Source organism: Natator depressus, chromosome 16 (assembly GCF_965152275.1).
Source record: "Natator depressus isolate rNatDep1 chromosome 16, rNatDep2.hap1, whole genome shotgun sequence".
NCBI classification, from domain to species: Eukaryota; Metazoa; Chordata; order Testudines; family Cheloniidae; genus Natator; species Natator depressus.
The window spans coordinates 5,758,420-5,772,110 of NC_134249.1; the positions used below are offsets into that span (position 1 = coordinate 5,758,420).

Genomic DNA, 13,691 nt, shown 5'->3' on the forward strand with positions numbered 1-13,691 from the left:
TTGGGGAAGTTTTAACCTAAGCTGGTAAAAATAAGCTTAGGGGGCTTTTCATGCAGGTCCCCACATCTGTACCCTAGCGTTCAGAGTGGAGAAGGAACCTTGACAAGGGTCTACCCCACTGGGACTGGGGTTGGGACTTGTATGGCTTTGTCTGCCCCCAGGATCCCATCTCTTTGCTGTGCGAGTCTAATGAGGTTCCCAAATGCCCCCTCCAGCTGGGTGACTGATAGCCTGTGCGCCGATTAGAAACCCATTTTGATTTCCACCAGGCTGCACCTAACACCCAGCTGCTAATTTTCCTACAATAATTGCAGGAAAATTATCTGTAAGTGGGCCTGCCCGTCCACTGCCAGCTCCCGCAGCCAGCAGCAGGGCTAGCAGTCCCGTGACCAGAGGGACACTCAAAGCACTTTATGTGGGTAAATAGCTCCCTGTTACCCAGCTGATAGGCTGAGAGCCAGGATAGAGCAGTTCTAGCTAGCCTTGGCGAAGAGAAAAAACTTGTTGAGTGCTGATCTCTTTAAGTCTTTCCCACAAAGCTGATCAGTTTTATTTTCAGTATAATAGTCAATGCTTCCCTTATACAAGTCAGTTGCTCAGCTGCTGATGGAAATCAGAAGAAGTTATTGTACAGACCTCTGCTTCTCAATCAGAAAATAAAAATGTTTTCTTCCTTGAATTAGTCTATGTACTCATGGGCTATTTTTGGCACAATTCCTGTAGGGCTCTTAATCCTACAAGGTTGTTAGTCTTGGAACATGACTCTTTACTAACTTCCTTAATATTTCAGAGTGTAGTAGAAATGATATTGTATAGATGGTGAATTTTCTAAATAACATTTAAGACCTATAGTGCCACAAGATGTTTTCATTAAAGCATGGTTAAGAATCATCCAGTCTGGTCACTGTAGATACATACTCAGGATTTCTATGTTACATTATACGACTGAACAGTTTCCAGGGGTCAAAACAGGCTTTTAGATCAGCCGTTTGTAAATGCAAGTTCAATTTTTAAATTTGTTTCTATTAGGGCTGTCAAGCAATTTAAAAAAATTAATTGTGATCAATCGCGCTGTTAAACAATAATAGAATTCCACTTTTTAAAATCTTTTTGCATGTTTTCTACATTTTCAAATATATTGATTTCAGTTACAACACAGATTACAAGTATTTTCACTGTAAAAAAAAAAAAAAGAAATAGTATTTTTCAATTCACTGAATACAAGTACTGTAGTGCAATCTCTTTATCATGAAAGTTGAACTTACAAATGTACAATTATGTACAAAAAACTTCATTCAAAAATAAAACTATATAAAATTTTAGAGCCTGCAAGTCCAGGTGGTCCTACTTCTTGTTCAGCCAATCACTCAGCCAAACAAGTTTGTGTACCTTTGCAGGAGATAATGGTACCCGTTTCTTATTTACAATGTCACCTGGAAGTGAGAACAGGCGTTCTCATGGCACTGTTGTAGCCGGTGTCGCAAGATATTTACGTGCCAAATGCGCTAAAGATTCATATGTCCCTTCATGCTTCAACCACCATTCCAGGGGACATGCATCCATGCTGCTAACGGGTTCTGCTCGATAACAATACAAAGCAGAGCTGACCGATGTATGTTCATTTTCATTATCTGAGTCAGATGCCACCAGCAGAAGGTTGGTGGTTCGGGTTCTGTAGTTTCTGCGTCAGAGTGTTGTTCTTTTAAGACTTCTGAAAGCGTGCTCTACACCTCGTCCTTCTCAGATTTTGGAAGGCACTTCAGATTCTTAAACCTTGGGTCGAGTGCTGTAGCTATCTTTAGAAATCTCACATTGGTACCTTCTTTGCATTTTGTGAAATCTGCAGTGAAAGTGTTCTTAAAACGAACAACATGCGCTGGGTCATCATCCGAGACTGCTATAACATGAAATATATGGCAGAATGCGGGTAAAGCAGAGCAGGGGACATACAATTCTCCCCCAAGGAGTTCAGTCACAAATTTAATTAGCTCTTTTTTTTAACGAAGCATGGAAGCATGTCCTCTGGAATGGTGGCTGAAGCATGAAGGGGCATACAAATGTTTAGCATATCTTGCACCTAAATACCTTGCAATGCCAGCTACAAAAGTGCCATTCAAATGCTTGTTCTCACTTTCTGGTGACATTATAAATAAGAAGAGGGCAGCATTATCTCCAATAAATGTAAACAAACTTGTTTCTCTTTGCGATTGGCTGAACAAGAAGTAGGACTAAGTGGACTTGAAGGCTCTGAAGTTTTACATTGTTTTGTTTTTGAGTGCAGTTAAGTAACAAAAAAATCTACATTTGTAAGTTGCACTTTCACGACAAAGAGATTGCACTACAGTACTTGTATGAGATGAAATGAAAAAATACTATTTCTTGTTTATCATTTTTACAGTGCAAATATTTGTAATAAAAAATAATATACACTTTGATTTCAATTACAACACAGAATACGATATATATGAAAATGTAGAAAACATCCAACATATTTAATAAATTTCAACTGGTATTCTATTGTTTAATAGTGCGATTAAAACTGCAATTAATCACGATTAATTTTTTTGAGTTAATTGCATGAGTTAACTGCGATTAATCAACAGGCCTAGTTTTTATGTTTTCAATCTTCACACGTTGAGTACCTTCAACTGAAGTGTGTTTGCATTTGTGCAGGAGAAATATCAAATGCATTGTATAAATAGATTACAATGTTTAAGACTTTATTTCTAATTGCATATTAACTTAATAGGAAAAGAAAACACATTGCCATTGAAAAAAGGTGATAACATTAGCTACTGGAAATGCACCTTCAGGTGTCTTACAGCTGATAGGAAACCCATGTTGGCCAATCTATTGTAATATTTTCTTTCCAGTTATCACTTTAAAAGCTTGTGCCAAAAGGAGTTTGTTCTCTAATTTTTTAGTTATTCCATGTTTGAAAGGAAACTCAACTACTTTAGACTGCATAACTTTTTAAGGAGAAATGAGATATACAAATTAAGAGTGCATATATTTGCTTATTTATAATTTTCCAGAAGGTAATATAAATGAAAATAAAAAAAGTCTGTGGATGCTTGAGGGTGATGTTGCAAGGACAATGATATTGAGCAAATATTCTGCATGAATTTTATTTACCAGTTAAAGTGATTAGTTCTTGTATTAAGGCTCCAAAACTGGTACCTCAAAGATTGGGATTGGGAATATCATGCTGTATTATCTCCTGATTGTTCTAAACTTACATATAAACTTAAAATATGGCATTACTTGGTGTTTGTATATATAGTTTTCTTTCTTTATATAGGCATTAGATACAGTGCTCCTGTCAGCTAATTTATAAGTTATTATCTGCAAAAAACCAACAACCCCAAAACCCTAGAGTTTTCAGGTGCCTAAGTAGCCCCTGGAATCACAGTTAAAGTTGCCCCCCCCCCCAAATTAAACTGAAATGGCAGCCAGGGTTTTCTCTGACATGGTCACTGGAAGCTCTCCCACAGTCCTTATCTTTACGAATGGGGAAGGTAGGGCAGAGTATGCATGCAGGGTCAGGGACTAAGTGCATCCACATCGGGAGGGGAGGTTGGCTTGTGAGGCCTGGCCCTGGGGTGGGGAGGGGCAGGCGGGGTGAGCACTTGCAAGCAAGGAGGGAGAAATGGGGCCATGAGCCAGTTTCTCAGTTAAGATGTTGTCTGAACTATGAACAAGTTTGCAGGCTCCTGGCTTGGCCCCTGATAGCCCATTTGTGGGATATTTCCCACTGGGTGTGGCTTTTCTGGGGCTACGGTCCAGGGTACTTGTTAGGGGGCTTATTCCTTCACCCACTTACTTCCCTGGTCCTTCTCGCATGAACAGAGAGCAACAATACCCGAAGTCCAAAGGTGCAAACAATTCAGTGTTTATTGGGGTGAACTTCCAGCAAGCATGATTCCAGTTTCCTTCCTTAGTGTCCCCCTTCCCAGCTCTGACACCACAGAGCCTTACCTGTGGCCCTGTTCCCATTCCTGCCCTTAGCTAAACCTGATTCCAATTTCCCCACCCCCATTCCCTATTCCCATTCCCCCCCCACACCCACACTCTTCCTGATTGACTGCAGACTATATAGTAAAACTTGAGTTCTGCTTAGCTATACCTTAACCAATCATTTTCCTGAAATTTAACTAACCAATCCTAACATATTGTAACATGATTATGTGACCAATTATATCCCACCACCTTAATTAGTTTACACCCAGCAAAATTAATTATACAGCAGACAGAAACAATCACAGAAGCAGAGACCACGCAAATAAACAATAGCAAAGTGGGAACTATAATGAGAAAACAATACAGAAGTGAGGATTTCACATCCCAGCTATTGTTAAGTGAGTTCTTGCCAGACAGGATGCTATCAAACTAAGTTTCCTTTTACATAGCCTGATCATAGAATCTCAGGGTTGGAAGGGACCTCAGGAGGTCATCTAGTCCAACCCCCTGCTCAAAGCAGGACCAATCCCCAATTTTTGCTCCAGATCCCAAATGGCCCCCTCAAGGATTGAACTCACAACCTGGGTCCTAGGCACTTCCCTTTCTCTGGAGGTGACGGGCATTATCAGGACAGGATTGTATCCTAACAGCCCAATAGCACCTTCTTTCAATGTGACTAGTTTGGAATGTGACCGGTCGCTTCCCAGCTTATGGCTGCCTCTGCTGCTTAGCCAGAGGCCTTAGCCTAAGAGCAGGGCCTCAGCCTGTCACAGTAAGAGAAGGACCTTACACCGGCAGACAGTGATTTTGATTCTTTCTTTTATACCTCTATAACTAGCCAAGTGATAAGAATACACCTAAATTCTTAGAGTCTAGGCCTTTACAGACAGGCCTGAATATCTATATCCTAACAGCACTGGAGACGCATCTCACATATTTTTGCTCTTATCTTTCAGGAAACGAAGTCCTCTGAACAAATATGAGTGGCCAAAAATGTAAGCACCTGAGCAGCTTTGGTGGTGCTGCAGCCAGTTCCTAAGGAAAGGCGGGAGGTACCCGGTAGCCTGAGATGGGATAGTCAAAATTGTAAAGGGTATTGATGGGTAGTTCAGGCCTCAGGTGCCACTTATCGTTATTAAACCTGTTAGGAGGTGTGGGAATGGCTTCTAGATTCTGTATACAGCAGAAACTCAGAGTGCCGAACCCCTCGGGAATGGATGTTGTTCGTTACTCTGAACAAAAAGTTCTGGTTGTTCTTTCAAAAGTTTACAACTGAATATTGACTTATAACAACTAATGAGTCTCACCAAGACTCAAAGTAGGAGCTCTCCCTACTGTATATATAATAGCAGACGCTGGTCCTTGTGCTGTACGCAGTCCTCCCGCATAACCATGAGCGCAAACTAAATAGAGCCACCTTTGCTGCAACATCACTGCAATCCAGGAGGGTCACATCAGCCAGTTTGATACACAACTGAGTTAAAGAAACTCCGGAAAAGATTGCAGCAGGTTCCCATGGTATCATCCTGATTATCTGGAACAAGGCGTAGGAGGGTACAGGGATCAGAGAGGGTAGAATCTGGATGGCACAAGCTCACAATCACTCCTGTCATCTGTTGCTGTCTTGAAAGCACAGCTTCCCATTTCTCCCTGAGGCTGTCCCCACTCTTTCTGTCACCATCACTCTCGGGAGGAGAGAAGAGTTTGGAAGCATCCAGTCAGAATGCACTCCATCCCTACAGGAAAGGCGAAGGGGCAGCGGGATGGGCTCTCTGTAGGTGAGCTTTGGCAGCCATTAGATTTAGGGCAAGGATCAAAACACTTACAAGAAGCAGCATCTAGTGTAAGGGTCACAGTTCGGGAGTTACAGAAACAGGATTGATTTTTGTATTATGGGCTGCTCTAGGGAAGCATCCACTGTCTAAATCTAGTGCCAATTCTAGGGCAGCCACGAGGGGCCGCAGAGTCTGGTAGTGAGGTGCCATTCTCTGGGCTGCTGTTCCCCAGGGGAATGGACCTGGGGAAACAAGCGACCATGGGAGGTGGCGCAGGATCTGCAAACAGGAGGCTGTGACATGCCTTTCTGCCCCTTGATTGCTGGGCCGGGCTCTGCCGGTGATGCAGCCCTGTACTGAAGCCTGTTTGTAGGGTGTGCTACATCAAAGGGAGCCCTCCAGCAAGTTAGCATGGCACTCCCTGTGTGACCAGAGCTCCCTGGCCAGACAAACCTACCTTCCTCACCCATACAGAGCACAAGAGAAATGCTGGAGCCTTGGGACCCCTGAGGGAAGCTGGGCTGGGGAGCTTTGGGGTCATCACTAATGCCTTTCACTTCAACCTGGGCTTATTTGTACCACCATCAGTTTTTGCCATCAGGGCCTCACTGCATAGCCCTACAATCACCTCCGCTCTCCTGTGGCGTGCAGGGCATGGGGTGAGGGCAAGGAAAGGGACGAGTGGGGGTGGCTGGGATAACCCCAGAGAACGATGGAGGAAAGCAGGGGTGGAAGGAAACAGGCAGGAGGGGCTGTACAGTATTTTCACAGTGTGCAGGGACAGATGCCCTGGAAAACGGCTACTCTCCCTGCCCCTCACAATTAGTGTCTGTTCAATGTAACTGGGGAAGAGCATCTGCTTCCCCACCTCTGCCAGCTGCTCGGTGTGACAGATCTGACTGAGACGGGGAGGAAACTTTTTAGACAAAACCTCTTGTGACTGCCCTGGCCCTCACTCTGTGACAGCTGTGCTGCCCAGTGGGCTGTGTGGTCAGAGCCGCTCATGCTGTTAGGTTGTCACGTTTGATCCTCCCTGTAGTGCTGTGGAAACTCAGCTCCTGGGAACATCTCCTAAGGGCTTGCTGAAGCCTGTACAATACATACAGGTGGGGCACAAGTTGCCTACGCCTGCCTCCTAGCAGAGCCCTGGTTTGCTGTCCCAGTCAGTTCCCCTTGGAGCTGGTGCTATGAGGAAAGCACCCCCCTGCTGGCTGCTGATTCTCTGGTAGAAGATGGGAAGCAGCTCCCTGCTTTTCCCCGGGCTGCCCTGACGAACATTGTGGCACTCTTTTCTATCTGTTCCAGAGCCCTTCCTGAGCCGGTCCGTGAGACCCTTACTGAGCTGAACCGCTCCCCAAGGTGAGTACTAGAAATGGGGCTTCTGTCCCCAACCTGTAACTCTGTCCTGGCTGCTTTCCCTCTGTGTGCTGCCTGACGCCCTCTCCCCAGGCTCCCACTGGCCTAATTCGGTTCCTAGCATGGTTTGGGGAAGAGATTGCCCCTGAGTGAGTGTCTGTGTCGTTCCTCTTCTTACCTCCTCCTGGAAGGCCAGAAATCAGTATCCCGCTCTGTGAGGCACCTCAGTCACCAAATCCAGTGGCAGGTATGTTAAATGAAAGCCAAGTGTATTCGGCATGGGCTATTCAGACTCCCTGTGTCTGGCTGGCACAAAGCTGCGGTTACAAAGGATGACGGAATCCTACGTCCGAGAGGGACAACGTTTCCTGTTTCTTAGACGAAAAGCTGCTAGGGCTTCTCACAACTTTTCAGCTTGAGTTTCTGAAAGTCCATGCTTCATGTCTCAGAACGGTCTGCACCTCCTCCCTTCCCCTTATTTCTTTTTGATCTATCCCACTTGCGTTTGATCGGGAAGAGAAGGGTTAAGTCAATGCATCATCCTGTTCGGAGGGGCTCTAGCTCTTCAAATCCTGCACAGTAATAATGGGTTTCTTCCCTTTGCTCAGCCTTGGTTAACTTAGATTGTCAGCTGTGGGGCAGGGACGGTCTCTGTTGTTCTGTGTTTGTCCAGCACCTGTCCTAGGTTCTACTGCAATGCAAATAAATAACACTAATATAACACAGGGCTTTGCAGGGAGTTTTTGTTTATCTTCCTCTTGCAATCTTTATGAGGATCCTGATTTGCATTTCCTAAAATCCCATTGACCGCCTTGGCCCTTCAGGGCTTGAATTCAAAGCACATCAGAACCTTCTTTTCCTTCACACATTGTTGGAGGGGAATAGTTTCATTTCCATGAAAATGGAATCCGGCCTTATTGACAGGGGCACTGTGATACAGCAGGGCCTATATGTTACTATATGAAGCTCTCCAGATTGATACAGACTGTCCTTTCTCTCTTTGTACCACTCCTGCTTTTCCTGGATGGGAGTGGCACCAACTCTCTGAAATGCAAATCTGATCCCTGTGCAAGATTTTTCCCAAGTTTTGGGGAATGCTTTGGCTTTTGAGTCAGTTCTGAGAGGTCAGTAAGGGTAAGAGCAGGTGGTGGCTGCAGCCTTTATCCTACCAGCTGCTATTCTGGAAGCAGCAGGAGGCACAGGCTGTGCTGGGTCATACAGTAGGTCTGACTCTGCTCTTCTCTGATGTCATGAGAGTTACTTCTAATGTGCCCCAGGCCATTCCAGCGTTCACCAGCGTCCGCTCCAAAGGTTGCATTTTGCAGCCTGCTGCGCTGAAGCCAAGGTTCTAATTCTTACACCTAGAACGCTTCTGCCAGGGGTGTCGGTGACTTGACAGCAGCAGGGGCCGGGTTTGATGACTAGGGGTTCCTGTTAACATTACAGAACAGAACCGGCTCAAGCCCTACCGTGGAATCTGGGAAAACTAAACACCACCCTGGGTACTTCTAAGAGGCAATATTTTCCCGCTTGCAAGCACTGAGTCTGCATAACAAAAGAAAACTTTTGTGAAAAGGGAGAGGGAGCCCAGTATTAGTTTGGAAAAACACTGCAATGATTCAAAAGTATATGATCATAAGTACCCCCCCTCCCCCCAATATCTTGGGCAATAGTCAGTTTCCCAGCTTGGGGCATGAAAGTCTGATTGACAAATGGCCCTTTCGCATGCTGCTCCCCTTTCCCACCGCTGCATCCCACAGTGGCTGTCCAAAGTCAGCAAAGTCCCAAAGTTCATGTGGGTTCACCACCCGCCTCTGAAGGGAGGGTCAAGCAATGCCCCTGCTGCCTCTGCTCTGTGTTCTCAGGGTCCACCACTCTGCCCACTTCATAGAGATTTTCTTTCTTAGCGATTTCACTGGGTAGTGGGGAACCTCAGGGCTAGTGCAACACTGTCCCGTTCCCCCCGCCCCCCCAGATCTAAGGTTCAGCCGAGTGATCACTGAGCAGAAACAAACAAGGACTCTGACTTGAGTCTGATCGGTCTTTAAACTCTGGCGGGTCAAATGGTGCACCAACCTGTAAGAACACCTGCCCCACTTGCTCTGACTTGTGCTTGGATTGGGCATCACTGCCTCCGACTTAGTGAATGAGATTAAGTCTCGGGAGACCCCCCCTCACTCAATAGGCCTTATTAAGTACAGTTCTGCTGCCTGTTAGTCATACAACAAGGATAACATTTTATTATCTCTGCATGCAAGACTAAAGTGAATTTTTACCCAAAACAGCCCAAATGGATCACTTTGGCAGGGTCACCCAGACAGAGTAGATGTGTCTATGACAGGGTAGGCAAAATTTTTGGCCCAAGGGCCACATCGGGGAATAGAAATTGTACGGTGGGCCATGAATGCTCACGAAATTGGGAGTTGAGGTGTGGGAGGGGGTGCAGGCTCTGGGGTGGGGCTGAGGAGTTTGGGTTGTAGGATGGTGCTCTGGGCTGGGACCGAGGGATTCGGAGGGCGGGAGGGCGATCAGGGCTGGGGCAGGGGTGCAAGAAGGGGTGCAGGTTCTCTCTGGGGGTGCGGGCTCTGGGGTGGGGCTGGGGATGAGAGGTTTGGGGTGGAGGTGGGTGCTCTGGGCTGGGACTGAGGGGTTTGGAGAGCAGGAGGGGGATCAAGGCTGGGGCAGGGGGGTTGGAGAGAGGCTCAGGGGGTGCAGGCTCAGAGCGGCGCTTACCTCAAGTGGCTTCCAGAAGTAATGGCACATCCCTTCTCTGGCTCCTATGCGAAGGCGTGGCCAGGCAGCTCTGCGCTCTGCCCCATCTGCAGGCACCGCTCCGTGTAGCTCCCACTGGAGTGCATAGGAGCTGAAGCAGGGCCACGCCATGGCTTCCGGGAGCTGCATGGTGCGGTCTCGACCCAGTCAGAGTGGGGCCGAGCTGTGTGGTCCAGCCCCCGATTCAGAGACCTGGGCAGAGCATCGGAGCAGGGCCGAGCTGCATGCTGCGGCTCGCGGGCTGACTTAAAACGGCTCGCGGGACAGATGTGGCCTGCGGGCCGTAGTTTGCCCACTCCCAGCCTATGAGAATACAGTCTGTTCTTGAGGTGTTTTCTTCCAGTTCAGCAGTGGATGTCAGGGAAAACCTCAGGTTCTGTTTCTATTCCACCTAAATATCAGCGTGACAAGGTAGGGAAATCACAAGGTAGGGGGCAAATCTCTTCTTTTATTAGACCTGCTCCTGGTTGGTGAGAGACAGACACTTTCAAGCTTACACAGAGCTCTTCTTCAGGTCTGGGAAATGTACGAAGTTAAATACAGGGGAACAAATTGTTTAGCATTTAACACAGATTTCAGGGGACCATTCCAGATGAAGTCCAGGTCTGTCAAGGTTGTGGACAGAACGACTATCTGTGTTTCAAGGAATACAGGACACCTAGGAGAGAGCTGGGGAAGGAACTCCCAGCAAGGTGCATGGTGGAACACCTGGCTTTTTACACCAATCTGTAACCCACTAACCCCCTCTTTTTGTCCTATGACTGCAGAGCTGTTAACGGGCCACTCTGAGGGACAGCTCAGTGGTTTGAGCATTGGCCTGCTAAACCCAGGGTTGTGAGTTCAATCCTTGAGGGGGCCATTTGCGGATCTGGGGCAGAAATTGGGGATTGGTCCTGCTTTGAGCAGGGGGTTGGACTAGACGACCTCCTGAGGTCCCTTCAAACCCTGATATTCTATGATTCTACCTTGAATGGTCCCTTATAACATGTGCTAACTACTTATGCTAAACAATCTGTTCCACCTTCAATTTTGCTATGATTCTGGAAGTACCTTCCCCAGCCCTGAAGAAGAGCTCTGTGTGGCTCGAAAGCTTGTCTCTCTCCACAACAGACGTTGGTCCAATAAACCATATTAGCTCCACCATGTTGTCTCTCTAATATCCTGGGACCAACATGGCTACAACTACCCTGCAAACACAGGGAGGAAGCTGCAGATCCTGTCAGTGAACAACCCTGAGACGTGCAAGGCCGAGGAAATGGATGTATGGAGATTTATGAACACTAGATCAGCATCTTTCCCTGTGATGACTTCAAAGCATTTGACGGTTACAGCCATGCCTGCCCGGGGACAGTTGCAAGCCTTGGTTGTTAATTTCTCCTAGCAGAACTGCAAGATGGTTTCTCTGAAAAGCACAGCCGGAGCCTTGGGGCATGTGGTATTTCTCAGTGTGGGTATATTACTGTGAATTAGTGGTGTACAAGAGAAACTAGGGAGACCAAGAACGGGAATTTGCTGAGATCCATAGACAGCTTCAAGGGAAGTATGGACTCCAGCTGCTTCTGTTGAACCCAGCAACCACAAGCATTAGGGTAACTTAGAGCAAAACAAACCCCACCTGCATGGCAGAGCGTGATGCTTCTCTGGGCACCTGGTGCTGAGAGTCACCTTCCTGCCACTCGTCTCCAGTGTGAGGGAGTCTTGCCTGTGCCAGCTGCATGTCAGCTCCCTGACACTATCGGCCCTTCAAACGCAGTCCTGTCCCTTGCCAATAGATGCACCCCAGCCCCTGAGTCCCTGCAAAGTGTCCCCTGTGGTGCCTGCTCCTGATCACAGGATACCCGCAGAAATTCCAGGGACGGTGAACTCCAGTTTATTGGTTTTCCCATAGACCACTACTCCTGTATCACACACAGCATTTGAGTTCAATTATAGTAAAACAAAAGGACGTTTGTTTAAGGAAGAAGAGAGATTCAAATAGAAACAAGCGTGAGTGCTGGCAACCAATGGTTACGTACAAACTAACAAAATGCAGACTAGGACTGATACTTAATAGTTCCCTCTCCTATCTAATAATGTAGACTCTTGCCCCCAAAGTTCAGTCTTTTGCAGCATTTGCTGGCCCTAAGGAGCCAGAAGCCACTCTTTCATGAGGCAGCCCTGCTTATCCAGGTGGCTCCTCAGTGAATGGATACAAAGGGTCTTTCTCCACCCTGTGATATATGGAAGTCAGACCTTTGTCTTGATTCACAGAGTGATCCCCTCGCTGTAATATTGTTCCTCCTCACTGCCAAGTGGTTTTGATCTTTATCGTTATCTTTGATGGTTTTCCATTGACTTTTCTGGGTTGTTGCCGTGGTAGACAATTGAGTAACATGTTACATAACTGGCTAGTCAGGGAGGGGCGACGATTCCTTCCTGCTTGAATGGGCCATCACCAAGACATAGGATTCCCTGCTGCTGCTTTTTCTCCCCAAGACCATAATGTTCAGCATAGTTACATTATTCCTTAAATACAACCTGTACACACATCTCACAATGATGAGGAGTATTGGTAAGTGACCAGCTTTCAATGGAGACCTCACACACTAACTGTAATGGATAAATATCATGAAAGTGGTGTACTAGGTGTAGTAAGTTTGTCAGGTCTGAGACAGGAATTGCTTGGAAAGAACAGCAAACCCTTTGCCAGATGGCACCAATGGAGCTCAGTGCAACACGGAACACAGGTGACATTTATACATACACACATCACACCACAGTGGCAGGAGCAGGCACTTTACAGAGCACCAGGGGCAACTGACCTGTGTTTTTCCCCCCAGCGTGGAAGAGGAGCCCATTTATGAAGAAGTGAATTGACAGCAAACTCAACAGACCAGTGCTTTTGCCAGGAAAGCCCTCAGCAGGGAGCCTGCACCAACCTCATCTCCCCGTGGGTACCGCATTGAAAGCTCTTGGGTCTAGCAATTAAAGCAAGGTTTGTTTCTGGGTCCCTTCTCTGCTCTCCTCATGCAAAGGGCATGGCTGCTCAGCAGCTTTGCGGCAGGTTTGTTTGGAAACCTGGCCAGCGGCTATTGCGTTAGCAGCAGGTGGGAAATTAAACCAGCAAACCTTCCCGAAGGAGCTGGGGGAGGGAAAGGCGAGTGGGCCTGAGAGCATGTGCACACACACCCATGTGTGTGTCCAGGAGGTCATTAAACTGGGGCACAGGGAAAGAGGCAGCTAGGCAATGATCCAGGTAAACAAGGCAGCAGGGGAGGGGACTAGCAGCGGAAGGAGCTTTCCACAGTTCTGATTGTGCTAATCCACCAACACAACCCAGAGTTACCCTCCAGGGGAGCAGCCACCACTGTTGCAAGTAGGAGGAGAGGCGGAGGCTGGGCCAGGAGCACGGGCAGGCAGCACACGACCTGGGGTCGGCTTCCCGCTGTGGATGCCGAGCACTTGGAGAGTAGTTTCTGAGAGCCCAGCTGCTCCCCCTGGGATGCGGGCACTGTGCAGGCTGCACTCCTTTGAAAGCCTGGTCACTTCCTTTGGTGCCTAGATAGAAGCAGCTCTGGGCCCTTGGCTGAATGTTCTGGACACTCCTGCTAGAGCCCCCCCCCCCTCAGGTTTACTGGACAGTCACGCTTAGAAAGGTGGCCAAGGGGCAAAGTGCCTGCACCATGAGCTTACCAATTACACAGGGTATAGCCTGGCCGCTGGGTCAGGCTTGCAGGGTTCAGCCTACAGCTCTAACATTGCTGTGTAGCTGTTTGGGGAGCTGGCAAGTGGGGAGGGTTCCTGAGCCCAGGCTCCAGCCTGAGGCCCCCCCATCTGCACCAGTTTTAC

The 13,691-nt window shown here is 47.4% G+C and overlaps 1 protein-coding gene across 1 annotated transcript in view; it reads left to right on the forward strand.

Moving 5' to 3' along the window:
* Positions 1 to 13,691, forward strand: part of TOR4A (torsin family 4 member A) — an 88,842-nt gene that overhangs the window by 7,795 nt on the left and 67,356 nt on the right. Inside the window, exons 4-5 of the mRNA XM_074974100.1 lie at positions 4,917 to 4,955; positions 7,041 to 7,094. The gene's annotated coding sequence lies outside the window, so the exon portion shown is untranslated. The remainder of the gene's footprint in view (positions 1 to 4,916; positions 4,956 to 7,040; positions 7,095 to 13,691) is intronic.